The following is a 14,715-nucleotide window of genomic DNA, read 5'->3' on the forward strand; positions in this document are numbered from 1 at the left end:
CCTTGTTTAAAAAAAAAAAAAAAAAAAAATTAATGACATTCAACGTAACGTGTTACATAAAAATAAAAATAAAAAAAACTTAATTAGAAATAGGGAAGAACAAAGTACTACTCAAGTTTAAACACTCCAAAGTACTTTTCAAGTTTAAATACTAGTTTTAAACACTCAAAAGTACTTTTCAAGTTTAAACACTAGTTACATATGAGTTTTAATGCAATTGTTTTCTTTATGGGTTTGAAAAATTCGGAAATGGGCTTCAATGATATAACTTTTTAGGTAAATTTCATAATTTATTTTGAAAAATACCAGTGATAAACTTGGCTAGTACGTAAATATCATTTTTTTGTGGGGATAAATGAAAAATGTCGCAAGTTACCATTAAGTAAAACTCTTACAGCTTGTCTCGTATCTTGTAGGCTCATGGGATAATTATGACAGCTTTTGTATTACGGAAAAATTTATCTGCCAAAATTTAAGGCACATTTTGGGTAATAACATTAGATTACATTGCGGATTTCAGGTCTCGAAGGTCATCTTCCGACTTTGGGTTATATTGGCATATTTCAAGTCATTTGGTTGAGGTGGTTTCGAGTGACGAGACAGATGTTATGTAACACCAATGACCTATTCCACAATATAATCTTTAGGACATGTGGTAGATTTCGGGTTACATGTCATCAGACATACTAGAAAGTAAATTCTGGATCATAAAGAAGTTTGTCTTTCAACGACAGCTTCTAAGATACAATGCAAAATTTATGAAAATAAACTGAGGCAAAAGTTAAGCAGGTTTTGAGTCGATCATAAATTTTTAGGTTGCAATGGTACATTAGGAATCACGATTCAGATTTTACACCACATGTTGGGTCCTATCAACATAGTTACATGGAAAATTCTAGAACAAACTAGTCTCGTTGGAAGTACGCTTTATTAGTATTTCTCTAATATATAAATGCAATTAGGATTGGTGAAGTGTGATATTTTTCTTCCAGTTTTCCACATGCCTTTATAGTTTTCTTAATACTTTTCGCGCGTGTTTAGTTCTATTACATTTTTGTTCATTATCATAATATATCCCTCATTATATATATATAAACTATTAAGTTTTACGTATATGATTGTAGGAGCATAATAATTCCAGCTAAAGTTTTTCTTAATAGAAGAGACATGAACTTAGCAGACACTTATTCTTTCTGTAATGAGCCTGAGACGATGAACCATCTCTTTATCCACTGTACTTTTACTTCATCCTTGTGGAGCTTCTTTCTGAAGGAGCTGAATTTCAAGTCTTTGTGGATAGCCTGGCAACAATCCTGGCTGGATAAAGTGCAACAGAAGATTTTGATGATGTTACCGGCCATGATTTCTTGGACCATTTGGCTTGAAAGGAATGCGAGATTGTTCTCTGGTAAGAAGACTGAAATTCCTAGGGTTATTAACAAGGCTAAGTTCCTATTATTCTCATAGGCATTATTTTTAGAGAGTTTGAAGAAATCTCCTTCAATTCTGTTATTAGGGACTGGAAAAGTTTGTACTTTAATTGGTTACTGGTTCTATGTGGTAGTTTATAGATTTTAGGTCTTCTTTCTCGTTTTTCTTCTCTTTTCTCTCTTGTAATTCTACTTCTGTTTTTCTCCCTTTTTTTCTTGTTTGTTCCTCTTTGGGTGGCACAAGTATTTTGTCTCCCATTTTTGATCAATGAAAACTTCGTTTTATCGATCAAAAAAGAATCCCTCTTTCGTAAAAAATGAACAATTAAATTTTACGTATAAAATAGTACGAGCATAATAATTACTCGAATACATACTTAATTTTATTTACCATGTAATTTTTAGCTATTTTATGACTCTTTCTACATTATGTAATTTACATACTTTGCTATCCTGCTTTGAATTAGTTTTTATTTTTTTTTGATAAAGAAGAAATATATTAAGAGGAGAGAAAAGTACAGAAGTTTGGTGTAAGAAAGAAAAAAAACAAGAACAACTAAAGATTACATAGATAATCTCATTCAAACAAAAATAAGATCCCAATTAAGAAAGATGCTGTTGAATTTCTTCTAATGCCAGATTTGTAAAGAGAAGCCCATGAGTAAAGAAGAATTCTTGCATTTTGACATAATTGATCTTCACTTTTAGACATTTCCTCGAATGTTCTTGTGTTCCTTTCGATTCATATCGTAGCTGTAGGAATTAGAAACTGAAAAGACGAGGGTACCCAAATATACCACAATCTTAAACTTTTCCACCTATAAGTCCTCTTACCGAAAGTGATTGTCCATGGACTTAGTCGAGACAATACTACGAATCGGTATTCACACTTTATGTGATCGTCTATGGATACGAGATCGAGACAATACAACAATCAAAGTGCGATTACTTGATAATAGGTTCGGACTTAACCAAACTCTATAGGATCACTATCAAGTAATATGGAGTTAACGTTTGTGTAATTTTCTTTAAATTATAATAACAACAATTATAATTGCGGAAAACAAAAGTAAATGACACAACAAGATTTTGTTAACGAGGAAACCGCAAATACAGAAAAACCCTGGGACCTAGTCCAGAATTGAATACTCTCAGAATTAAGCCGCTATACAAAATCAACCTAACTTCGTATAATTGAGACCAGGCAACTAAAACTATAGTTCACTTAGTTTCTTCAGTATCCCTGCGCTTCCGACATTCAATAAGTGCACGCACTGGAACAATTCCTTTGGTTCGTATTCCAAACAGTAAAGGAACGATAAATCTGTTCGGTAACAACTCTATTCAATCTCAGTGATATGAGTTAGACAAAGGCTCTTCTGTTTAATCCAATAAACTCCTTTGTCGGGTTTAAATCAATCTATCCAACAACTACAAAAGTAGCAGAGTTTAGATTATGCAATCAATAATAGGATCTTATCAAGATGCTAAATACTGATACCGATATACGCAACTAATCAATCAAATCTATCATAGATAAACCGATTATAGTTGGATCCCAGCTGATCAAGTTTTGTGCACACCAAAGATTATGAACCCAAATCAGAAATCTTCTTCGTCTTCAAATCTTCTTAAATCTTCAATAAACACCTGCACACCACAACTTGAATCTCTTGTGATCAATCACGCACAGAACATCACATATAATCTCATCCAAATAATAAATCCAAGAGTACGCAGATGAAAATAGTCTTCCCGCCAAATTCTGGATTTGAAATGTTGAAGAAGATGCCCCCTAACCAAAGCACAGGTGGTTGTAGCCATGGGGTGTAAATAACACATCCAGGGTGAAAATAGCAGTGGAGTGCCCCTTAGTAATTGAAGTACCCCTTATCCAAATTGAGAGTCCGAATAGTATGTGTCCTCCGGGTGCCTTTATCAACTTTTCGAGCCGAATTTCTCTGCACAAGTGTATTTCTCCAAAAACACCTACAAAGACAGAAAATACCAAAATAAGCGCAAAATCGAGTACTACCATTACAGAGAATTAAGACTAACATAGACATATAAATGCGTCTATCATTAAACAAGAAATCTTCTTTGTCTTCAAATCTTCTTAGATCTTCAATAAACACTTGCACACAATCAACTTGAATCTCTTGTGATCAATCACACACAGAACGGAGTCTGTTAATAATGGATTATCACAAGACGTCTTTAGATTTACAAACAGTTCTAAAGATCCCGCCGACACTTCGATCTAGTTTGAGTGAATCTTATATCAGAAGAGAATATTCTCAAGAATAAACAAACTAGGTGCAATCAAAGTTCAACAACCGTTAGTCAATCAAATCAAATCAAAACTAATAATACTGCAATTATCTAGTTTCCCACCAACGGTACTCGTAGAGCTTCTTGATCCCAAAGAAGTCTTTAAACGAGCGGTCGTAAAAGATTTCGCCTAATTAGGGTACTTTCCTCTCCCAATAGACGGCTCCACCAGTAACAACACAACAAGGTAGTTTTTCTGGATCTTAGGATAGTTTGCTCGAAATGCAAACTTGGGTATTTATAGACCAAGGAAGTTTGGACACCAAGGAATTTCCAAAACCGAAATATTCTCAAGATATGCAATATATTTCCAAATTCACTTTTCATAATTCCTAGAAATGCTCTGTCCAGTATTAACCGAAATCCTACTACAAAATCTCCAATTAGTAAATGCACAATACCAATTTTTATTTTCCAGAGATATGCATTTTAATTGCTGGTAATTAAAAGCATATAAAATTAACAACCTTAATTAAAAGATTCCCCACTTATTTCGGTATGGAATCTCCTTTAGTTATTAATGAATATCTTTGAAAAATAAAAGATAAGAGTTACTGATCATGTTCAAAGTATGTTGACATCTTGACGTTCAAAGTAATCGGTGCTACCTTATAAAAATAATCAGGTAGGAATTGATATTACCCAATAAAAATAATCAGGTAGGATCGGTCACACAAGTTACCAGGACCAGTTACATTAGTTACGAGGACCGGTTACATCAATTACCAGGATCGGTTACACCAATAAAAATAATCGGGTAGGGACTTGTTACTACCTCATAAAAATAATTATGTAGGATCGGTTACACCTATATATGGTATCTACTTGTGATCGGTCACACCAGTCACTAAGATCGGTTACACCAATTACAAGGATCGATTTCACAACTCTTTTGTGATTGGTCATACCAATTACCAGGATCGGTCACACCAATTACAAATATCGATCATACCATCTTAGATGATTACTTACGATCGGTTACATTAAAAAAGTCATACCAATACATAAGTCAGGCACTGTGACTAGTTTTACCAAGATACATAACAAGTTATGATCGGTTATACTAATCACACATATTGGTAATCCAAAGATATGCAATGAATAACAATACCAATAAGCCTAGTGATTTCCCTTTCTATTCATAAAACAAGTTCATGAATGTACTTCCTTTAAACGAATGTAAACATTGTTTCCTAGGACGAAATCTTCACTCATACCCATACACATAATCACAATAGCATTCATATGATTATGTCAATGTCTTATATACGAAGTTCAAAAGATAAGTGTTATACTTCATATTGTAATTCCTTACACTATGTCTACTAGAGTATAATCATTCACAGCTTCGCAGTTATGTTTTCAATATAACACGACTTGAAAGATACGTTGGGAATGAAACATTTCAAGTCAAAATATTACTAACCTCAAGAGGAAGGATTATGTTGTCGATGTAGCTTGTTACTTCTTCACATTCTTCAAGTCTTCGAGTAATACTTGTATGTCTCATTATCCTAATCTTTCTAGCCTAACCTATACGAAGTTGTCTCTAGTACATAATCAAGCGACTCTTTAATTGAGTTTTGATTCACTAAAATATGACAACCAAACTTGACATACCAATGCTTGGTGGGTTCAACCGAGCAATGCTCTAACAGAAACCATATCTTCTTATCTGTTCCTTGCGACATGAGAGTTCCCCAAGATTGTAATAGAACTAAGATAGAAGATGGCCACATACCATTTATACCGTAGGATGGTAAAAGGTGATTCCAAATGTTCATGGAAATAGGAAATTCAAAAAACATATGCTTGACACATTCTTCAACATTGTTTCAAAGTATACATTTAACATGATGATAACCCCATTCCACTATCTTATCAATTGTGATTAATCTATCATGTGCCACCAACCATAAGAGAAAACAAATTTTTGTAGGGATTTTGTTGTTCCAGATAATTTTGTGTGGGAATTGTTAATGGTCTTCACCATGGTGTAGGGTTGATTATATAGAACTAGTAGAGAAAGTACCTGTGGCCGTTAAAGTCTATCTTCTGAGTTGCAAAGCAGTGGAGGATCAGGTCCAATCAAATCGAAAAGAGAAATAAGAAGTTCTGCCTCATTATCAGTTAGAACCCTTCTGAAATGTAAGTTCCAGCTTGTAAGATTTCCATTTGTTGCGATATGCGACGATATGAAACCTTTTTTATTATAGCTGATCTTGAATAACGCGGGGAAAGAACTCTTGAGAGGACAATCTCCTACCCAAACGTCGCACCAGAAAGATATGCTTGTACCATTTGCACCGCCATTGATGAAAACTGTGAGATTTTTGTTGCTTGCTTGGTGATAGCTTTCCAACAAGAAGAGCCATAAATATCTTTAACTTTGTCAGGGATCCAAAGCGAAGAAGATTTACTATATTTGTTTTCAATAATAGAATATCAAAGTGAGTTATTTTTCAAACCCGCTCAAAGGTTTAGCCGATTATTTACACACACACATCGCACATACCCAACGATCATCCTAGAGAGCAGTAACTTTTGCGGTGATAGCAGCACACTGGTGTAACACTTCAGTTTGGGATCATGTCTTGGCAAGGATAGAGCAAAAGCTGGAAACTTGGAAGAAGAGGAAATTGAATAAAGCAGTTAGACTCGTTCTTATCAAGAGTTGTCTTGCTAGTCTTCCAATTTATTATTTGTCTCATTTTCATTTGTCTGGAAGTGTGGAAAAAAGAATGGTCAGAATCATGTGCAATTTCTTATAGGGAGCGATAGAAGGAAGAAGGAAGTTAGTTTGGGTTGGTTGGACAAAGATTTGTTTGCCCAATGCTAACGGTGGTTTAGGAGTGAGGAATCTGAGGAGAATCAACCAGGCGTTGTTGATTAAGTGGATTTGGAGGTACTCTATAACCAAAAATGGCCTTTGGAAAAAGATTATGCAAGAGAAGTTCAAGAGGAACAGTGGTTTGTTATTGCCGGATGTGGATTATAAACCTCAATGTAGAAGTCTGTGGAAGAATGTGGTAAACATGGTTCCTACGGTACAGAACATGGCTTGGTTTACAGTTAAAGATAGCAACGAAATCATATTTTGGAAGGATAAATGGCTTGATGGAGGATGTTTGCAAGACTTATTCCCGGAGGTGTTTAAAGTAATAAAGGATAAGGATGTTTCTATAGCAGCGATGATTGATAATAATGGGTAAGAGTGATTTTAAGAGATCTTTGAATGCTAATGAGAAACTTGAATGAGACTTGCTTAGGAGTGATGTGCGTATCCCTGTCCTTGGGGAAAATAAAGATGTTATGTCTATTATGGAGATTTTTAGCACTAGTAAGTGCTATGAGGCTCTTGTTGGACAGCTTGATTCGTGTGATTTCGCGAAGCACCTATGGAAGAACAATATTCCTCACAAGGTTAGTTTATTATTTGAGATTATTTTCATAATTCCCTTCCAACTAGAGACATGTTGAGGCATAGAAGAGTGTGTGTTTTCTGCAATTCTGAAAGAGAAACAACGGATCATATGTTTTTGCATTGTCCTTATTCTTTTGAGGTTTGGAACTATTTCATAAAAGCCTTCAGAATTTCGTGTCCAATGCCGAAGATTTTATTTGATTTGTTTGAAGCTTGGTCTACGAACGTCTTACAGGGAAGAGGTAAATTAGTATGGAGGATTATCCATTACACTATTTGTTGGAGATTATGGAAAGAATGGAATGGGAGAGTTTTTGGGGCTAGGAAGAAGGAAGCGACGAAGATTGTTGATCTTGTAAAACAACTTGTTATTGTTTGGTCTTGTGATTCTGATACTTTTAAGTTTGTCAATCCTAGCTTAAGTTGGAGTAATTGGGAGCCTCTCATGCATGTGTAACTTGTTTTGTTCGGTGTAAGGTACTTTTCTTTTTAATATAACCTTCTTCAAAAAAAAAAAAAAACAAAAAAATAGGGGCCGTTTTTATCAGAGGGGTCGTTTTCCGGCGATAAGTTACGATCCCTAGGTTATGGTTTTCATCTAATCAAACCATCCCTCTTGATCTCTTATTTCGTCTTCGTCTCTTTTTTCTTTCTCCCCTCCTGAAGTGCTACAGATTGATACTACTCTTAACGTTTTCGTATCTTTGGATTCTTCACAAGGATTTCTTCTAGGATTTTAAGGCGTGTTCTGATGCCTTGTTCCCTTACCTCATTGACCCCTACATATGCTGCTATATCTGCTACCCCCGTTGTTTTATATCGATGTCCCTTTAAAGGCTTTGATGGGTGCAAGAATGGTGTTGGTGGGAAGGGTTTATTGAAGGTCTCACTGTTTAATCATCTGAAGAATTTACATTATAAGAAGGAGGGAGGAATTGACAGATGCCGTGAGAGATTGCGTAGTAGTTCTGATGTCTACCAGACCTGGGAGTATATCTTGTTGCAGTTGCAGAGTTGGATGTGTACTCGCTGTATGCACATATATGGTTTGGGGAAGAAATGCACGCACCAAGAAAAGGGAGAGCTTGCCATCTTCAGTTTCAGTTTACGACATTGTAGCTCCAGTCAGCACAATTTCTTGATGGAGCTGCACCAACTCTGGGTTTAGAGCTATTGGACACGGTGTTTCTAGCTCAAATACCAACCATCGGAAGCATCCTAGCAAAGTGCAGACTACACTTTGCACGCACATTCCGGTCTGTGATGAATAAAGTGATCGCCTTGCCTAGTGAATTGGCTCCATGGATACAACTATTACTTTTTCCTGTATGCACTCTTCGTGTTTCTCTATGCAGTCAAGAGGAAACAACTAGTACGCGGATGAAGCTGCAGATTAAATCCATTAATCTTGCATTGCGTCAGTGAAATGAACCAAACGGATGTGCTATGTTTGTCAAGAGTGTTCTATAGGAACAAGAAGAGAAGAAGAAGTTACTTGAAAAGGTAAAGAAGAGGTCTAAGAAGGAGGATCAGGAAGCTACTAATCTGAGGTTATGTAGGGGTAAGCTTTAGAATGGGTTGTATTCCACTGCAATCCGCACTCTTACTTCTAATGGAGTTGCGCCTAATAATAAAGTCACTTTGGCCGAACTGCAGTATAAACATCCCTCAGCTTCCTCACCTAAAATCCCATCCACTCCACCTTCACAAATTGCTATGATAGCCTCAACTGAGCTGTTCTTAGAAGACTGAAAAGTTTTCCCAAAGGGACATCTTGTGGGAGGGATGGATTCCGTGCACAACACCTTCTTGATTTTCTAAGTGGCCATGCGGCTGTTATTTTAGATGAGCTAATTGCATCCATCACAGATGTGGTTAACTTGTGGCTTTCGGGCTCATGTCCTTCTGTCTTGGGAGAGTTCGTAGCCATTGCACCTCTCACCCCCCTTATCAAGCCTGGTGGTGGTTTGCGACCGATTGCAGTCGGCACAATCTGGAGAAGACTTGTCTCTAAGTGTGCTGCTTCTTATGTTGGCAAAGAGATGAACTCCTATCTGGGTGATTTCCAGTTTGGAGTGGGGGCTAAGTGTGGTGGTGAAGCGATTCTACATGCCATGAATCGTGTGCTAGAAGAAAAATGGAACCAAGATAATCTTTCCATGTTGCTGGTGGACTTCTCCAATGCTTTCAATCTCATAGACAGAACTTCCATGATCTCTAAGGTACGTAGCTTGTGTCCTTCGATATCTCGTTGGGTTGAATTTTGATACGCTTCTCCGGCTTGTTTGTACTACATGGACCACGTACTTTTGTCATATCAGGGAGTGCAGCAAGGTGACCCTTTGGGTCCTTTATTATTTGCACTTACTCTTCACCCATGGTTACGAGTATTGCAGAACGCTGTGACCTAGAAATGGAGGCTTGGTGCCTAGATGACGGTACTGTAATTGGTGATACTATGATGGTTGCAAAGGCACTCAAGATCATACAAGAAGAAGGTGTAGCTAGGGGGTTGGTCTTGAACATCAAAAAAAGAAAGAAATTATTTTGGCCATCTCCGGACCCTAGAGCTGCATTTCTGGGGTGTTTCCATTGGACATTGGTAGGCCGGAGAAGGGAGTTAAGCTGCTAGGCGCCCCTGTTAGTCTTGATGCCCAATTTAATGCGGAGATGGTTGCAAAAAGGTTGCTTAAAACAGTGGAACTCATTGATGCAGTCGAGAAACTTGAAAATCCACAGTGTGAATTTCTCTTATTTCGGAATTGTTCTGGAGTTTCTCGATTATACTTTTCCTTGTGTACCACCTTACCTGTCTATATACTTGAGGCTCAAGCTATGTTCGATTCTCGTCTTTTCCAGTTCCTACAGCATGTGATCGCATGGGACGACCCCGATTTTGGTCCCTTATAGCAGAGGATTTCCACTTTTCCCTTCAGACTGGGTGGTTTAGGGGCTTACTCGATGCAAGATACTATGCATTATTGCTATTTAGCGTCGTGTTTGCAGACCCTAGAACTTCAGTCTGTTATTTTGAGGCACACTGATATCAGTGGTTTTAGCTAACATCTTACGCAAGCTACAACCTCTTTCAACTCATTGTGTAGTCCTGTTTCTCATATATGCGTCGATAGCACTGCCACCCATTCAATGAAAACTCTGGCAAATGTTTATTTTGATGCAGTAAAGAAGAACTTGACCTCCAATTTCGAGTTGACCGCGCGTGATTTAGTGCTACGGCAGAGTAACCAAATTCAACATGCTCTAGACTTCCTATTGGCTATTCCTATTGCTGGATTAAATCAGCAAATTGGCGCAAGGCAGTTCAGTGCGATTCTCTGTTTTAGACTTGGAATTCCTTTGTTTGAGTTGGATAGGTTGTGCTCTTTCTGCAAGAGGGAGATGGATGTATTTGGCAACCATGCTTTGCACTGCACGAATGGGGTTGGCTTAAAGTTTCGATATGACTTGATTCGTGATACTATCGCAGACATGTGCTATCATGTTGGAGTGTCGGCAAGGAAAGAGGTGGACTTGGGTCTTTATACGGACAATGGCACTTCTCTGAGACCTGCTGACATTCTTGTTCTCAATTGGGATAATGTTTGAGATGTTTGCTTGGATGTGACAATTGTTTCGCCCTTTGCTGGAGGTGGAATTCTCTCATTGGAGTCGGGACAAGTTATCAAGGATGCTGTTGCTCGTAAAAATTCCAAATACTTGGATAAGTGCACTTCACATGTTTATGGGTTTGGTGCTTTGGCCTTTACTACTCTTGGCGAGCTTGGAGACGGAACTACAACCTTTATTAAACATCTACGCAATTACATGGCCAGCCATGATGCTAACGTTCGAATTGGTGATTTCTTATTTCATAGCTTAAGTGTGGTAGTTTGAAAAGGGGTTGGAGCCCAGCTTGTTGCTCGGCTACCGATAAGTTTCTTGTCCGATCAGGACGTATTCGACTAATTGTTTTCATTTTTATTTGTATTTGGAATTAGAACATACAAAAATTTTTTTTTTTTTTTTGCGGTGATCTGATCCGTACAAAAACATTGGGGCGACTCGAAAGATGCCTATATAATTACTAGATCGAATGTTTACACAATTTTGTCCAGTGAGACAAGGGCAAATGCTGCTCCACCAAATTTCATTAATTAACCACCATTATTTCTGCAACTTTGGATGTATAGGTGACACCTACGTACACCAACTCCCTAAATTCCCCCAAAATTTTGTATTCTATTTGATCTTTAAGATCTAATCTCATAATCATTGCACTATTTTGTTTTGCTTTTTGTCTTTGCTAACTATTCTATACGTGTAGCCCCAAAACTTTGCTAATATTGTTTTGGATCTAGATATTAATACTTTCACTTTCATCTATGGTTCTCTCCTACTAAAAATAAGTCTTATCGTTTTCTTTTTGTAGATATTATTAGTATAACATGCAAGAGCAAGGCAACAAGTGGTTTACACTGCTTCACCATGACGAGGCGTCGGTTGGACGGATATCTATCCGATGTAGCACGTAGAAGAGAGTAATTCTATCCTATGTAGCTCGTAGAAGAGACTAATTTATTTCTTTAAGACTCAAAAAAAAGAAGAAAAAAAATTGAATGTCTAATTTGAGTGCATAAATGGGTTTTGTTGTATACACGTCATAAATGCCCACCATTAATCGAGCAGGCATCGAGAGAAATCAGGACAAATTAGCCGTTTCTTAACTGATAAGGATCAACTGAGGAGCTTTAATCTTTAAGTTTTCTAAACATTTCTAGACACATACGTGTCATTTGTCTTACCGACTTACTGGATATAAATAGCCAGTCCTCAACCATGGATGTACTACTTTTAAGAAACAGAGTAATAAGAAATGAAATGGGGAATTTAATTCTCATCTTCTCCTCCCATCTTTCTTCTTCTATAATTTCAGTTACATACCAACACCAACAATGTTTAATTGTATCGGCATAGTACATACATGAGAGTCGCACGAGAACACAACACGTTATCAACACGAATTGCTCGTCGATAAATTTTATTACACGGAAATACCGATGGAAAATGACTATGTGATGGTCACATGTTGCTACCGACGATCCTCAGTTTGCGCTAAAACAAATTACTTACTTCACATGATCAGTGAAGTTGATGAGATCGACATGATGGGCTAAGATTTCCTTTTAACTTTCAGTTTAATTTTTTTTATTAACAATTGGATACAGCCTTGCACTTACATAATTATTTTGTTTGTATGGCCAGGATACTAATTGAAAAATGTTACTCTAAATGCGAGTAACTAATCAAAGGTGTCAAAAATGAGCGATTTACTTACCTCCGTATACATAGTAGGGGTAATGCTTGGTAAGTTCATGATAACGTGCGATAGAGGTGAGTATGAAATTGGGAATGGATATCCCAGTGGTAAATTGCGTTCGCATCTTTTTATTTAATTATTATACCAACGGTTTTAATATCGGAGAAGCGAGAATTATCGCATCCCTGAAGAACAACGTAAATTCGATTTTTTTTCTTGCTCTAATAATCTCCAGAAAACTAATTCCACCAGAAGCTGGAATATCGTGTAGCATAATATGGATGCAAAGGCGCTTCCCGTAGCAGGCCGGTCCCAGAAGTGACCTGTGACTGATATTGAGGAATTTTCCTATAAAGCATGTATCCATTTGCACACTTGTAAATTAATATTCCGTCGATCCCGAGGGACGAGAATGAAGATTTATTATGTTGGTACCATATTTGTACTTATGTTTTCTTTGTTTTGAGTTTTGTTTATTTTATTTACTTGTTTTGGAAACGGTGGATTCCCGAAGCAATCCATGAGACGTTGCCAACTCCAGAAGCAGTCCAACATGCAATTTGTGGTTTCCTATACTAATCCATATTAGGCTCCAGAAGTGGTCCATGGATTCTAGGAATAAGCCATAAAATTTTGGGTTCTAAAAGTATCCAATGGTCACCAAATGTTTTTGTTGATGACTCCATTATTTTTTCTCTTGTCTATCTGCACTAAAGGATATGGATTCCAGAAGTAATCAATCCAGTGTAGATATGGACGACAGACACTACAAGAAAATGAGGCTTTGGTGACAACAGTTTTTGCAGCAAAGAATATTTCATTGCTAAAGCCTACTTATTGTGGCAAAAAATTGGTTGTCACTGTTGTTAGCTTTTTTGCGACACGACTCAGGTTTCGTCACTCAATAGTTTTTAGTGACTACATTTAGAGACAAAATAAAGTTTAGTCACTGATAAGTTTTTTGTAATAATATATTTTCGTCACCATTTAATTCTATTGTGACGATGCTAAAAAGTTGACATAGAATCGTTTGGGTGATGATCTATAACTTTCGTTACAAAAAAAAAGTTGTAGTGACAAAATTAATTCGCCACTAACTAATTTTACAGTAACAAAATTAAAAGTTTTACGCCATATTTAATTTTAGTGGCCATCAACATTTTTTGTTGCAAATATTTATATAGTAACTATTTCTAATCGTCACAAGAAAAAACACCTGTGACGAACTAAATTTTTTGGTTGTAGTCATTTTCAGGGACACTATAAATTTACCGCAGTTCTTGATGTCAGTGATTATTAAATTATCGTCACAAAGAATTTTTTATGGTGTCAAAAAAACATGGTTGTTGAAGAATAATTTTTTGGTAACAATATATTTTATCACCTAAAACATAATATTTAAAAATAACTTATAAATTAGCGAAAATCAATTTATTCCTCGAAGTAATTTTTCATAAATATAATTACTAAAACTAATCGTTTTTATTAAGGTCCGTCTCAGTTATTATCACTGATGGTATTGTATCATTTTTGTATTTTTGACGGTGTTATGATATTGGTACCTGATATGGTGAACCATGGTTCATAATTCATATGTTATGGTTCACTGACCCTTCCCTAGAGCGATCTCGCTTTAATTCAATGTTTATGAAGCATATATTAAAATATGTATTTACAATTTGATGCAAAGGGCTCAATTTTAAAAACACCATGCATATGTACACAACATACTATTATCCATAATCAAATTTTTTACGATGACTCGAAATTTTCATGAAATTCAAAATTAACTACAAGCATAAATGTATTACTGTGCCAAAAAATTATCTTGTAACCTAAGAATCTACATTCCAATACCTCCTTACTCCAATGTTGCCAGTATGACAAAAACTTGTAAACTCGGTTTGAAATATCCTCGGTATCTTCTCATTTCGTTCAATAATCCTACGATCTCACTATAATTTTCCAAATTTCCTCTAATATATCCAAATTTCTTTTGATTGAGAAGATACTTGTCTCAAATTTAGGCGGAACAACAATCACATATTTTCGAACCATTTTATAACCTTTGTAGAGTTTTGAGAAATGTGAAATACCATTTCGGGTTTGGTTAATATGATAGACGACTTCGGAAGAGCGTGTATCATTCTGGTGGTATAAAGGTTAGTATTATTAACGCCTTGTAATATTCTGGATTCCTGAAGAATCCGTTG

This window comes from Papaver somniferum, chromosome 7 (genome assembly GCF_003573695.1).
Source record: "Papaver somniferum cultivar HN1 chromosome 7, ASM357369v1, whole genome shotgun sequence".
Taxonomy (NCBI): Eukaryota; Viridiplantae; Streptophyta; class Magnoliopsida; order Ranunculales; family Papaveraceae; genus Papaver; species Papaver somniferum.